Below are 16,095 nucleotides of genomic sequence, written 5' to 3'. Positions count from 1 at the left end.
CTGTCAACAACACCATCTTGGATCTCCACGCTGTGTTTCCCTGAGATGCTCCTCCTCCCACACACACAGGCACAGCTCTTAGGGTGCGAGTGTCACGTGACAGCTGGCTCTCGCACACTAAGAGCTGTGCTCCTTAAGAAGGCTATGGGCTGGCCTGTAGGTGGCACTGCACTCAATGCAGGCTGAAAGTGGAGAGAGCTTTTGCATTAATTCTGTCTATCGCACTGCTCAGCATGTGCCATAGTCTAGATAGAAGTATACAGCCCTCTCCACTTTCAGCCTTATTAAGAATTAAAAAGTGCAATTTTAATGTTTTTTAGTAAAAACTGAAGTGGAGAATGGAAGATTTTTTTATTTTATCTGCAAAAAAAGGTTTAAAAATGTAAAAAAAAAATATTTATTTTCTCATTCTTTTTTTTTAAATTTTTTTTTTCATCAGGGGTCAGTTCAGGTCAGGGGGTTCAGGTCAGGGGGTTCACGTGCTCAAGTGCTCCTATAGAGGAGCCTCCACTGCGGCAGATAGTACTTCTTTTAAAGATCCTTTAGATAGGAAGCTTGATTCTTATCTAAGGAAGGCATATTTATGTTCAGGTCATCTTCTTAGGCCTGCTATTTCTTTGGCTGATTTTGCTGTGGCTTCAACTTTTTGGTTGGAGGCTTTAGCGCAACAAGTACCAGATCCTAATGTGTATAGCATTATTAAGCTAATTCAACATGCTAATAATTTCATTTGTGATGCCATTTTTGATATCATTAGAATTGATGTCAGGTATATGTCTTTAGTTATTTTAGCTAGAAGAGCTTTATGGCTTAAATCTTGGAATGCGGATATGACTTCTAAGTCAACGTTGCTATCTCTTTCTTTCCAAGGCAATACATTGTTTGGTTCTCAGTTGGATTCTATAATTTCAACTGTCACTGGGGGGAAGGGAGCTTTTTTGCCTCAGGATAAAAAATCTAAGGGTAAATTTAGGGCTGCTAACCATTTTCGTTCCTTTCTTCAGAATAAGGAACAGAAGCCTGACCCTTCCCCTAAAGGAACGGTTTCCAATTGGAAGCCTTCTCCAGTCTGGAATAAATCCAAGCCTTTTAGAAAATCAAAACCAGCCCCCAAGTCCGCATGAAGGTGCGGCCCTCATTGCAGCACAGCTGGTAGGGGACAGGCTACGATTTTTCAAAGATGTTTGGATCAATTCGATTCAAAATCATTGGATTCAGAACATTGTTTCAGGGTACAGAATAGGTTTCAAGGTAAGACCGCCTGTGAGAAAGTTCTTTCTCTCACGCATTCCAGTGAACCCAGTAAAGGCTCAGGCTTTCCTGAAGTGTGTTTCAGACCTGGAGTCATCTGGGGTAATTGTGCCAGTTCCATATCTGGAACGGGGTCTGGGGTTTTATTCAAATCTGTTCATTGTACCAAAGAAAGAGAATTCTTTCAGACCAGTTCTGGATCTAAAAATTTTGAATCGTTATGTAAGAATACCAACATTCAAAATGGTGACTATAAGGACTATTCTGCCTTTTGTTCAGCAAGGGCATTATATGTCCACAATAGACTTACAGGATGCTTATCTTCATATTCCAATTCATCCAGATCACTATCAGTTTCTGAGATTTTCTTTTCTAGACAAGCATTACCAATTTGTTGCTCTTCCTTTTGGCCTAGCAACAGCTCCAAGGATCTTTTCAAAGGTTCTCGGTGCCCTTCTCTCTGTAATCAGAGAGCGGGGTATTGCGGTGTTTCCTTATTTGGACGATATCTTGGTACTTGCTCAGTCTTTACATTCTGCAGAATCTCACATGAATCAACTAGTGTTGTTTCTTCAAAAACATGGTTGGAGGATCAATTTACCAAAAAGTTTCTTGATTCCTCAGACAAGGGTAACCTTTTTAGGATTCCAAATAGATTCAGTATCCATGACTTTGTCTCTAACGGACAAAAGACGTCTAAAATTGGTTTCAGCTTGTCGGAACCTTCAGTCTCAGTCATTCCCTTCAGTAGCTATGTGCATGGAGGTTTTAGGTCTCATGACTGCAGCATCGGACGCGATCCCCTTTGCTCGTTTTCACATGAGACCTCTTCAGCTTTGTATGCTGAACCAATGGTGCAGGGATTATACAAAAATATCACAATTGATATCCTTAAATCCCAATACTCGACTATCTCTGACTTGGTGGTTAGATCACCACCGTTTGGTTCAGGGGGCCTCCTTTCTTCGTCCAACCTGGACTGTGATTTCAACAGATGCGAGTCTTTCAGGTTGGGGAGCTGTCTGGGGATCTCTGACAGTGCAGGGGGTTTGGAAATCTCAAGAGGCGAGATTACCAATCAATATTTTGGAACTCCATGCAATTCTCAGAGCTCTTCAGTTCTGGCCCCTTCTGAAGAGAGAACCATTTATTTGTTTTCAGACAGACAATGTCACAACCGTGGCGTATGTCAATCATCAAGGTGGGAGTCACAGTCCTCAAGCTATGAAAGAAGTATCTCGGATACTTGCATGGGCGGAATCCAGCTCCTGTCTAATCTCTGCGGTCCATATCCCAGGTATAGACAATTGGGAAGCGGATTATCTCAGTCGCCAGACTTTACATCCGGGAGAATGGTCTCTTCACCCAGATGTGTTTCTTCACATTGTTCAGATATGGGGGCTTCCAGAAATAGATCTTATGGCTTCTCATCTAAACAGGAAACTTCCCAGGTATCTGTCCAGGTCCAGGGATCCTCAGGTGGAAGCAGTGGATGCGTTGTCACTTCCTTGGAATTATCAACTTGCTTATATCTTTCCGCCTCTAGTTCTTCTTCCAAGAGTGATTTCCAAAATCATAATGGAGTGTTCGTTTGTACTGCTGGTGGCTCCAGCATGGCCACACAGGTTTTGGTATGCGGATCTTGTTCGGATGTCCAGTTGCCAACCTTGGCCACTTCCGTTAAGGTCAGACCTTCTATCTCAAGGTCCATTTTTCCATCAGGATCTCAAATCATTAAATTTGAAGGTATGGAGATTGAACGCTTAGTGCATAGTCATAGAGGTTTCTCTGACTCAGTGATCAATACTATGTTGCAGGCTCGTAAATCTGTGTCTAGAAAGATTTATTACCGAGTTTGGAAGACTTACATTTCATGGTGTTCTTCTCATAAGTTCTCTTGGCATTCTTTTAGAATTCCTAGAATTTTACAGTTTCTTCAGGATGGTTTGGATAAGGGTTTGTCTGCAAGTTCCTTGAAAGGACAAATCTCTGCTCTTTCTGTTCTGTTTCACAGAAAAATTGCTAATCTTCCTGACATTCGTTGTTTTGTACAGGCTTTGGTTCGTATCAAGCCTGTCATTAAGTCAATCTCTCGTCCTTGGAGTCTTAATTTGGTTTTGAGAGCTTTACAGGCTCCTCCGTTTGAGCCTATGCATTCTCTGGACATTAAATTACTTTCTTGGAAAGTTTTGTTTCTTTTGGCTATCTCTTCTGCTAGAAGAGTTTCTGAATTATCTGCTCTTTCTTCTGAGTCTCCTATTCTGATTTTTTATCAGGATAAGGCGGTTTTGCAGACTTCATTTAAATTTTTACCTAAGGTTGTGAATTCCAACAACATTAGTAGAGAAATTGTTGTCCCTTCGTTGTGTCCTAATCCTAAGAATTCTTTGGAAAGATCTTTGCATTCTTTGGATGTGGTAAGAGCTTTGAAATATTATGTTGAAGCTACTAAAGATTTCAGAAAGACTTCTAGTCTATTTGTTATCTTTTCTGGTTCTAGGAAAGGTCAGAAAGCTTCTGCCATTTCTTTGGCTTCTTGGTTAAAGCTTTTGATTCATCATGCTTATTTCGAGTCAGGTAAAGCCCCGCCTCAGAGGATTATGGCTCATTCTACTAGGTCAGTTTCTACTTCCTGGGCTTTTAAAAATGAAGCTTCTGTTGATCAGATTTGAAAAGCAGCAACTTGGTCTTCTTTGCATACTTTTACTAAATTCTACCATTTTGATGTTTTCTCTTCTTCAGAAGCAGTTTTTGGTAGAAAAGTACTTCAGGCAGCTGTTTCAGTTTGATTCTTCTGCTTATAATTTCAGTTTTTTTCATTATAAGATTAAAACTTTTTTGATTTGGGTTGTGGATTCTTTTTTCAGCGGAATTGGCTGTCTTTATTTTTATCCCTCCCTCTCTAGTGACTCTTACGTGGAGTTCCACATCTTGGGTATTTGCTATCCCATACGTCACTAGCTCATGGACTCTTGCCAATTACATGAAAGATAACATAATTTATGTAAGAACTTACCTGATAAATTCATTTCTTTCATATTGGCAAGAGTCCATGAGGCCCACCCTTTTTGTGGTGGTGATGATTTTTTTGTACAAAGCACAATTATTCCAATTCCTTGTTTATGCTTTCGCTCCTTTCTTATCACCCCACTTCTTGGCTATTCGTTAAAATGAATTGTGGGTGTGGTGGGGATGTATTTATAGGCATTTTGAGGTTTGGTAAACTTTGCCCCTCCTGGTAGGAATGTATATCCCATACGTCACTAGCTCATGGACTCTTGCCAATATGAAAGAAATGAATTTATCAGGTAAGTTCTTACATAAATTATGTTATCTGTGATGATATTGTTGAAATTATCAAGTTAAATGCCAAGAACATGGAGTTGTAAGTTTTGACAAGGAGAGCCTTAAATCTTGGTCAGCTGACATTGTTTCAAATGCTAGACTTTTATCTCTTCCCTTTTAAGGGGAAGATTTTTTTAGGGTCCTATAACTGGCAGTAAATGAGCTTTTCTTCCTCAAGACACGAAGTCTATGGGAAAGAATAGAACTTAAAATTGTTTTTGTTCCTTTTGTCAGTCAAAAAAACAAAGATCCTCTTCCTCTTCTCAAAAACAAGTCTAAACAGTCAAAATATCCTTCTTCCTCTTCTAAATCAGCAGAAAGGTGCGGCCCCGATCCACATTCCATTCTGGTAGGGGACAGATTAAGCCTTTTCATAAGACCTGGTCTCAAACTGTGCAGGATCCTTGGGTGGTAAACAGTTTCTCAGGGGTACAAAATGAGGTTCAGATCAAGGCCTCCCAGAGGAAGGTTTATTTGTCCCACATTCCAATGAACCCTGTTTAGGCCCAAGCCTTTCTTTTATTGCATCCAAGAGCTGGAAATATTGGGAGTTATAGTTCTAGTTCCAATTCCGGAACAAGTTTCCAAGAAAGACGGAACCTTAAGACCAATTCTGGATTTAAAGACAAATTTCTCAGGGTTTCTACCTTCCAAAGTAAATATTTTGAACTATTCTTCTCCTTGTTGGATTGAAAATTTCTTTGCTTTGCATTTCAGGACAAAAATTTTCAATTTTTTGGTCTGGCTACTGCTCCCAAATTTTTTACAAAGGTTCCAGGAACTCTCTTGTCTGTAATTTGAGCCCAAGGTATTTTGGTGGCTGTTTGGGACTGTCACTTACTATACCAACATCACGTGACATGTGCAGAAAGGGGGCCCCACACCTAACTCTTTAAAGTTAGTTTGTTCAATTTCTGCAAGTGCTTGCCTTGCTGCCAGAGTCGGACCATGCCACTATGCTGCTGCTTACTTAAAAGTGCCCTGAACCAGCCAATCCCACTGCATGCAAAAGGTCCTGCAGGGTTACCGACTACGGCAACTAGTGGTTGGATGAACCCTTCAGAGCAGTGCTGACACTACACACACAGTGTTTGGCACGAAGGACACCTAGCTGTACATCCGACTTTGACAGAGGCCATTTAAGAGAAGGTCTGACACGCATCAGCAAGGCTCAAGAGGTACTGCTATATATATATATATATATATATATATATATGTATATGTGTGAGGGGGGGTAACTGAGTGAGCTAGAAATACCCCTTTATATAGCTTCTTTTTGTAATATTTAAATGATCTAACAATGTCCAAAGAATGCAAAGCATTATTAAGATTAGGACACAAAGAATGAACAGTAATCACTCTGCTAAAGTTTTATGAAGAAACAACCTTAGGCAAAAAGTCAAAAGAAGTCCCTAAAACTGCCTTATCCTGATGAAAAATCAGAAAAGGAGAATCACAAGAAAGAAGAAATAGCCAAAAGAAATAACACTTTCCAAGAAAGTAGTTTAATATCCACCTTATGCATAGGTTCAAAAGGAGGAGCCTGTGAAACCCTTAACACCAAGTTAAAATTCCAAAAAAGGCCTTTCTATGAAAATGTTCTGTCTAATGGATATTTAAAAGAAGTACTGTCTTCCAAAGAAATAGTAGTATATTTAGCCAGAGTTGTAATGGCCCCATCAACCTTGAGAACTGTTTCCCATAAATCAATATTAGCGGCAGGTAAAGGATATAACACTTAAACCTTGCAGAAGGGGTAAATGAATTACCTGGCTTAGACCAATCCCTACAAATCATGTCAGAGACAGCATCCACAAGATTAACAACAGTCTAAAAAAATTATTTTAAATGATTACAAGGCTTATCATCAGAAACTTTAGGATCTTTAACTTCTAAAGTAATTAAGACCTCCTTTAAAAAAAGAACGAATATTTTCAACTTTAAACAAAAAAGAGGCAATATCAGGTTTAACATCAGTTGAAGATTCCTCATCACCAGAGGAAACTTCACCATCTGAAGACATAACAGTATCCCTGGTCTCAGGGCACATAGAACTTGTAGAAGATGGAATTTGAACTTCCCTTTTACTCTTGTTTGAAGGTGGGAGAGCAGCCAGCTCCTCAGAAACTGTAGCCTTTGCTAAAAAAAAAATCAAAGTAGGTGAAACAATCGCTGTATTCCCCTGTAATGAACAAACAGAAGGTGCATTAATACCTAAAGAAACAGCATTAGTTTGGTCTGATTGCATTAATATTTCTAAACATGAGTCACATAAATGAGCTGGAGAGGGCACCTCAGCTTTTTAACAAAAAGCACCAAATAATGATAAAAAGGTGTTCAATGGTAGATTTAGGGACAAAATCAGACTGCTCCTTTATAGCATATGGCAAAGCAATGCAATAAACACTTTAACCACTTTAAAAAGCTCTTGAGGAATGGAAATCACTTAACCTTCCGCTAAGTAGCTTTTTAACTAGACTTACCGGTACAATCTGTGCTAAGCCGAACTGAAAAACAAAGAAGGAGACATTAACATAACATCTAAATGTGCAGGTAATGCTCATCAGAAAGAATTAACACACACAAAAAAATTAACAGCTTTAAGGATTTAAGCACTCCAAAAACTCAATGTGTGCAAAGCTGAGGATGAAAGTTTGCTAACCTGATGTGTGTATACCAGCCGACATGCAAAGGAACTATAGAAATACTAAAGGGATGTGCTCTAACCCAACAAGTGTTAACCCAAGGTGCACAGTCGCAATGTTAATAAACCTATAGGCCAATGTGTGAAATTCAAACTAAGTGTGTCAAAAAAAGCTGACGTGGGCAAAGCAGCAAGGAAATAGTATTTTGAGTTCTGTCCCATGGCCATATATATTAGCAAATATATGTACAAACTAAAAAATTGCCCATAACATGGCTATGGAGTGTCTAACATGTTTTATAAATTATACCTACTAATAGATACTCGTCCCCCAGCAAATAAGCAGCAAACAGCTAAAATAGTATCAAAAAATATCAGCAAAGGATAAGGAATAGAAATATATTGTAGATCCATAAAGGAAGGCAATAGACAAGTCCCTGCAACCATTTATGGAAGGTTTATGAAAAATTTCCCATGAGGTGAAAAAAATAATCACAAACCATACCCCATAAACATCCCTCAGACAAGCTCTGTACTCTGATGGGAAACTAGGCCTCAATATAGACTGAAAACCCCTCTCTCTGAAGAAGCAAATGCACATCTTCATTCTGCAACCATCTCCAGTGGAGAAAAAGTAAAGACTGAGGTATGTGTGAGGTGAGAGGGGCTTCATAGGGCTCTTGGTGTTTGGGAATCTTTGCCTCCTCTTAGTGGTAGAGAGGAGTAACGGATTGTGTGCTCTCAGAACCTGTTTGAAAGAAACAAAGACTTCTTCATCATTTGAATGTAGTAAAAGCTTTAAAATGTTATCTACATGCTACCAAGGATTTCAGACAAACATCTAGTTTGTTCATTTCTTGGGTTCACGTAAATGCCAAAAGGCCTCTATTGTTACTTTAGCTTTGCGGCTAAAACTCCTGATTCACAAGGCTTACTTGGAAAGTGGTAAACCTCCTCCAAAGTGAATTACAGCCCACTCTACCAAATCTGTTTCTACTTCCTTGGCTTTCAAAAATGAGACTTCTGTTGAACAAATATGCAAGGCAGCAACATGGCCATCCTTACATAGTTTTACTAAATTTTACCATTTCAATGTTTTTGCTTCTTCTGAAGTGGCCTCTGGATGGAAAATTCTCCATGCAGCAGTGTCTAGAAAATCGAGTGCCTGACTTTTCAAGAATTTTTTTTTCCTCCCAACATTGCTTTTGTACTCCACAGCTTGGGTATTAGTTCCCAGGAGTAATAGATCATGGACTCTCACCACCTTATGAAAGAAAACAACATTTATGTTTACATGATAAATTCATTTCTTTCATGGTGGTGAGGGTCCATGTGCCCCACCCAAATAAGAAAAAAAAAAGTTATGACAATTTATGGAGACAGTTCCTTTTTTTCTGCTACTTCTTGCTTGGCTATAAGTACGACTGGCATACCAGTTAAGTGGGCGGGATGAGAAGTGATCTTGGAAGTTTTGGGGAATCTTTACCTCCTCCTAGGGGCTAGGAGTTGATTCCCAAGAGTAATGGATTATGAACTAACAAGTTAATGGACTCGGTTTCATTCATGAAATCCCTTGTAAAAAAACAACACATAGGACACATAGGGCCAGATTACAAGTGGAGCTCTAATTAATGCTCCACCTCGAGCCTTAACTGAGCTAGAAGTTTGGCTTTTTGCACACGTCGGGTTGCGCTCATATTATTATGAGTTGAAAGTAAACTGTTTTCGCTCACCCGCTTTTTTTTTTTTTTTTTTTTTAGCTCTGCTTCTTAGCAAAGAGATCAAACTACAAAAGGATCAAATACATAAGGATATTTGAGTTATTTCAGAAAGGTGGTAGACCTGAACTGTGAATTAGTTTCACTACAGAAATTGAATAGTTAAAGGTGGTAGACCTGAACTGTGAATTAGTTTCACTACAGAAATTGAATAGTTAAAGGTGGTAGACCTGAACTGTGAATTAGTTTCACTACAGAAATTGAATAGTTAAAGGTGGTAGACCTGAACTGTGAATTAGTTTCACTACAGAAATTGAATAGTTAAAGGTTTGAGTTAATTTACATTCTTTTGTATTCTGGTTTTTAGTATTGCAATTAGATAACAATTAGATTGTTTGCATAGGTGAGCAATTAGGAGGGACCCCACCCTATCTTTCTGAGGGTATTTAAAGAGATCTGTTTAGCTCTGCTAAACATTTAGCTCTGCTTCTTAGCAAAGAGATCAAACTACAAAAGGATCAAATACATAAGGATATTTGAGTTATTTCAGAAAGGTGGTAGACCTGAACTGTGAATTAGTTTCACTACAGAAATTGAATAGTTAAAGGTGGTAGACCTGAACTGTGAATTAGTTTCACTACAGAAATTGAATAGTTAAAGGTTTGAGTTAATTTACATTCTTTTGTATTCTGGTTTTTAGTATTGCAATTAGATAACAATTAGATTGTTTGCATAGGTGAGCAATTAGGAGGGACCCCACCCTATCTTTCTGAGGGTATTTAAAGAGATCTGTTTAGCTCTGCTTCTTAGCAAAGAGATCAAACTACAAAAGGATCAAATACATAAGGATATTTGAGTTATTTCAGAAAGGTATATAACATTTCTCTTTTAAATTGTTGTTACTTGAATAGTTTGTACTTTCAGATAATATATTTTGTATTTCTATTAACTTTATATTTTGTTTTTTTATAGGTGGTAGACCTGAACTGTGAATTAGTTTCACTACAGAAATTGAATAGTTAAAGGTGGTAGACCTGAACTGTGAATTAGTTTCACTACAGAAATTGAATAGTTAAAGGTTTGAGTTAATTTACATTCTTTTGTATTCTGGTTTTTAGTATTGCAATTAGATAACAATTAGATTGTTTGCATAGGTGAGCAATTAGGAGGGACCCCACCCTATCTTTCTGAGGGTATTTAAAGAGATCTGTTTAGCTCTGCTAAACATTTAGCTCTGCTTCTTAGCAAAGAGATCAAACTACAAAAGGATCAAATACATAAGGATATTTGAGTTATTTCAGAAAGGTGGTAGACCTGAACTGTGAATTAGTTTCACTACAGAAATTGAATAGTTAAAGGTGGTAGACCTGAACTGTGAATTAGTTTCACTACAGAAATTGAATAGTTAAAGGTTTGAGTTAATTTACATTCTTTTGTATTCTGGTTTTTAGTATTGCAATTAGATAACAATTAGATTGTTTGCATAGGTGAGCAATTAGGAGGGACCCCACCCTATCTTTCTGAGGGTATTTAAAGAGATCTGTTTAGCTCTGCTAAACATTTAGCTCTGCTTCTTAGCAAAGAGATCAAACTACAAAAGGATCAAATACATAAGGATATTTGAGTTATTTCAGAAAGGTGGTAGACCTGAACTGTGAATTAGTTTCACTACAGAAATTGAATAGTTAAAGGTGGTAGACCTGAACTGTGAATTAGTTTCACTACAGAAATTGAATAGTTAAAGGTTTGAGTTAATTTACATTCTTTTGTATTCTGGTTTTTAGTATTGCAATTAGATAACAATTAGATTGTTTGCATAGGTGAGCAATTAGGAGGGACCCCACCCTATCTTTCTGAGGGTATTTAAAGAGATCTGTTTAGCTCTGCTAAACATTTAGCTCTGCTTCTTAGCAAAGAGATCAAACTACAAAAGGATCAAATACATAAGGATATTTGAGTTATTTCAGAAAGGTATATAACATTTCTCTTTTAAATTGTTGTTACTTGAATAGTTTGTACTTTCAGATAATATATTTTGTATTTCTATTAACTTTATATTTTGTTTTTTTATAGGTGGTAGACCTGAACTGTGAATTAGTTTCACTACAGAAATTGAATAGTTAAAGGTGGTAGACCTGAACTGTGAATTAGTTTCACTACAGAAATTGAATAGTTAAAGGTTTGAGTTAATTTACATTCTTTTGTATTCTGGTTTTTAGTATTGCAATTAGATAACAATTAGATTGTTTGCATAGGTGAGCAATTAGGAGGGACCCCACCCTATCTTTCTGAGGGTATTTAAAGAGATCTGTTTAGCTCTGCTAAACATTTAGCTCTGCTTCTTAGCAAAGAGATCAAACTACAAAAGGATCAAATACATAAGGATATTTGAGTTATTTCAGAAAGGTGGTAGACCTGAACTGTGAATTAGTTTCACTACAGAAATTGAATAGTTAAAGGTGGTAGACCTGAACTGTGAATTAGTTTCACTACAGAAATTGAATAGTTAAAGGTTTGAGTTAATTTACATTCTTTTGTATTCTGGTTTTTAGTATTGCAATTAGATAACAATTAGATTGTTTGCATAGGTGAGCAATTAGGAGGGACCCCACCCTATCTTTCTGAGGGTATTTAAAGAGATCTGTTTAGCTCTGCTTCTTAGCAAAGAGATCAAACTACAAAAGGATCAAATACATAAGGATATTTGAGTTATTTCAGAAAGGTATATAACATTTCTCTTTTAAATTGTTGTTACTTGAATAGTTTGTACTTTCAGATAATATATTTTGTATTTCTATTAACTTTATATTTTGTTTTTTTATAGGTGGTAGACCTGAACTGTGAATTAGTTTCACTACAGAAATTGAATAGTTAAAGGTGGTAGACCTGAACTGTGAATTAGTTTCACTACAGAAATTGAATAGTTAAAGGTTTGAGTTAATTTACATTCTTTTGTATTCTGGTTTTTAGTATTGCAATTAGATAACAATTAGATTGTTTGCATAGGTGAGCAATTAGGAGGGACCCCACCCTATCTTTCTGAGGGTATTTAAAGAGATCTGTTTAGCTCTGCTAAACATTTAGCTCTGCTTCTTAGCAAAGAGATCAAACTACAAAAGGATCAAATACATAAGGATATTTGAGTTATTTCAGAAAGGTGGTAGACCTGAACTGTGAATTAGTTTCACTACAGAAATTGAATAGTTAAAGGTGGTAGACCTGAACTGTGAATTAGTTTCACTACAGAAATTGAATAGTTAAAGGTTTGAGTTAATTTACATTCTTTTGTATTCTGGTTTTTAGTATTGCAATTAGATAACAATTAGATTGTTTGCATAGGTGAGCAATTAGGAGGGACCCCACCCTATCTTTCTGAGGGTATTTAAAGAGATCTGTTTAGCTCTGCTAAACATTTAGCTCTGCTTCTTAGCAAAGAGATCAAACTACAAAAGGATCAAATACATAAGGATATTTGAGTTATTTCAGAAAGGTGGTAGACCTGAACTGTGAATTAGTTTCACTACAGAAATTGAATAGTTAAAGGTGGTAGACCTGAACTGTGAATTAGTTTCACTACAGAAATTGAATAGTTAAAGGTTTGAGTTAATTTACATTCTTTTGTATTCTGGTTTTTAGTATTGCAATTAGATAACAATTAGATTGTTTGCATAGGTGAGCAATTAGGAGGGACCCCACCCTATCTTTCTGAGGGTATTTAAAGAGATCTGTTTAGCTCTGCTTCTTAGCAAAGAGATCAAACTACAAAAGGATCAAATACATAAGGATATTTGAGTTATTTCAGAAAGGTATATAACATTTCTCTTTTAAATTGTTGTTACTTGAATAGTTTGTACTTTCAGATAATATATTTTGTATTTCTATTAACTTTATATTTTGTTTTTTTATAGGTGGTAGACCTGAACTGTGAATTAGTTTCACTACAGAAATTGAATAGTTAAAGGTGGTAGACCTGAACTGTGAATTAGTTTCACTACAGAAATTGAATAGTTAAAGGTTTGAGTTAATTTACATTCTTTTGTATTCTGGTTTTTAGTATTGCAATTAGATAACAATTAGATTGTTTGCATAGGTGAGCAATTAGGAGGGACCCCACCCTATCTTTCTGAGGGTATTTAAAGAGATCTGTTTAGCTCTGCTAAACATTTAGCTCTGCTTCTTAGCAAAGAGATCAAACTACAAAAGGATCAAATACATAAGGATATTTGAGTTATTTCAGAAAGGTGGTAGACCTGAACTGTGAATTAGTTTCACTACAGAAATTGAATAGTTAAAGGTGGTAGACCTGAACTGTGAATTAGTTTCACTACAGAAATTGAATAGTTAAAGGTTTGAGTTAATTTACATTCTTTTGTATTCTGGTTTTTAGTATTGCAATTAGATAACAATTAGATTGTTTGCATAGGTGAGCAATTAGGAGGGACCCCACCCTATCTTTCTGAGGGTATTTAAAGAGATCTGTTTAGCTCTGCTAAACATTTAGCTCTGCTTCTTAGCAAAGAGATCAAACTACAAAAGGATCAAATACATAAGGATATTTGAGTTATTTCAGAAAGGTATATAACATTTCTCTTTTAAATTGTTGTTACTTGAATAGTTTGTACTTTCAGATAATATATTTTGTATTTCTATTAACTTTATATTTTGTTTTTTTATAGGTGGTAGACCTGAACTGTGAATTAGTTTCACTACAGAAATTGAATAGTTAAAGGTGGTAGACCTGAACTGTGAATTAGTTTCACTACAGAAATTGAATAGTTAAAGGTTTGAGTTAATTTACATTCTTTTGTATTCTGGTTTTTAGTATTGCAATTAGATAACAATTAGATTGTTTGCATAGGTGAGCAATTAGGAGGGACCCCACCCTATCTTTCTGAGGGTATTTAAAGAGATCTGTTTAGCTCTGCTAAACATTTAGCTCTGCTTCTTAGCAAAGAGATCAAACTACAAAAGGATCAAATACATAAGGATATTTGAGTTATTTCAGAAAGGTGGTAGACCTGAACTGTGAATTAGTTTCACTACAGAAATTGAATAGTTAAAGGTGGTAGACCTGAACTGTGAATTAGTTTCACTACAGAAATTGAATAGTTAAAGGTTTGAGTTAATTTACATTCTTTTGTATTCTGGTTTTTAGTATTGCAATTAGATAACAATTAGATTGTTTGCATAGGTGAGCAATTAGGAGGGACCCCACCCTATCTTTCTGAGGGTATTTAAAGAGATCTGTTTAGCTCTGCTAAACATTTAGCTCTGCTTCTTAGCAAAGAGATCAAACTACAAAAGGATCAAATACATAAGGATATTTGAGTTATTTCAGAAAGGTGGTAGACCTGAACTGTGAATTAGTTTCACTACAGAAATTGAATAGTTAAAGGTGGTAGACCTGAACTGTGAATTAGTTTCACTACAGAAATTGAATAGTTAAAGGTTTGAGTTAATTTACATTCTTTTGTATTCTGGTTTTTAGTATTGCAATTAGATAACAATTAGATTGTTTGCATAGGTGAGCAATTAGGAGGGACCCCACCCTATCTTTCTGAGGGTATTTAAAGAGATCTGTTTAGCTCTGCTAAACATTTAGCTCTGCTTCTTAGCAAAGAGATCAAACTACAAAAGGATCAAATACATAAGGATATTTGAGTTATTTCAGAAAGGTATATAACATTTCTCTTTTAAATTGTTGTTACTTGAATAGTTTGTACTTTCAGATAATATATTTTGTATTTCTATTAACTTTATATTTTGTTTTTTTATAGGTGGTAGACCTGAACTGTGAATTAGTTTCACTACAGAAATTGAATAGTTAAAGGTGGTAGACCTGAACTGTGAATTAGTTTCACTACAGAAATTGAATAGTTAAAGGTTTGAGTTAATTTACATTCTTTTGTATTCTGGTTTTTAGTATTGCAATTAGATAACAATTAGATTGTTTGCATAGGTGAGCAATTAGGAGGGACCCCACCCTATCTTTCTGAGGGTATTTAAAGAGATCTGTTTAGCTCTGCTAAACATTTAGCTCTGCTTCTTAGCAAAGAGATCAAACTACAAAAGGATCAAATACATAAGGATATTTGAGTTATTTCAGAAAGGTGGTAGACCTGAACTGTGAATTAGTTTCACTACAGAAATTGAATAGTTAAAGGTGGTAGACCTGAACTGTGAATTAGTTTCACTACAGAAATTGAATAGTTAAAGGTTTGAGTTAATTTACATTCTTTTGTATTCTGGTTTTTAGTATTGCAATTAGATAACAATTAGATTGTTTGCATAGGTGAGCAATTAGGAGGGACCCCACCCTATCTTTCTGAGGGTATTTAAAGAGATCTGTTTAGCTCTGCTAAACATTTAGCTCTGCTTCTTAGCAAAGAGATCAAACTACAAAAGGATCAAATACATAAGGATATTTGAGTTATTTCAGAAAGGTATATAACATTTCTCTTTTAAATTGTTGTTACTTGAATAGTTTGTACTTTCAGATAATATATTTTGTATTTCTATTAACTTTATATTTTGTTTTTTTATAGGTGGTAGACCTGAACTGTGAATTAGTTTCACTACAGAAATTGAATAGTTAAAGGTGGTAGACCTGAACTGTGAATTAGTTTCACTACAGAAATTGAATAGTTAAAGGTTTGAATTAATTTACATTCTTTTGTATTCTGGTTTTTAGTATTGCAATTAGATAACAATTAGATTGTTTGCATAGGTGAGCAATTAGGAGGGACCCCACCCTATCTTTCTGAGGGTATTTAAAGAGATCTGTTTAGCTCTGCTAAACATTTAGCTCTGCTTCTTAGCAAAGAGATCAAACTACAAAAGGATCAAATACATAAGGATATTTGAGTTATTTCAGAAAGGTGGTAGACCTGAACTGTGAATTAGTTTCACTACAGAAATTGAATAGTTAAAGGTGGTAGACCTGAACTGTGAATTAGTTTCACTACAGAAATTGAATAGTTAAAGGTTTGAGTTAATTTACATTCTTTTGTATTCTGGTTTTTAGTATTGCAATTAGATAACAATTAGATTGTTTGCATAGGTGAGCAATTAGGAGGGACCCCACCCTATCTTTCTGAGGGTATTTAAAGAGATCTGTTTAGCTCTGCTAAACATTTA

This window comes from Bombina bombina, chromosome 3, assembly GCF_027579735.1.
Source record: "Bombina bombina isolate aBomBom1 chromosome 3, aBomBom1.pri, whole genome shotgun sequence".
NCBI lineage: Eukaryota > Metazoa > Chordata > Amphibia > Anura > Bombinatoridae > Bombina > Bombina bombina.
The sequence above is the reverse complement of the archived record's forward strand: the minus strand, read 5'-3'. Positions refer to the sequence as shown.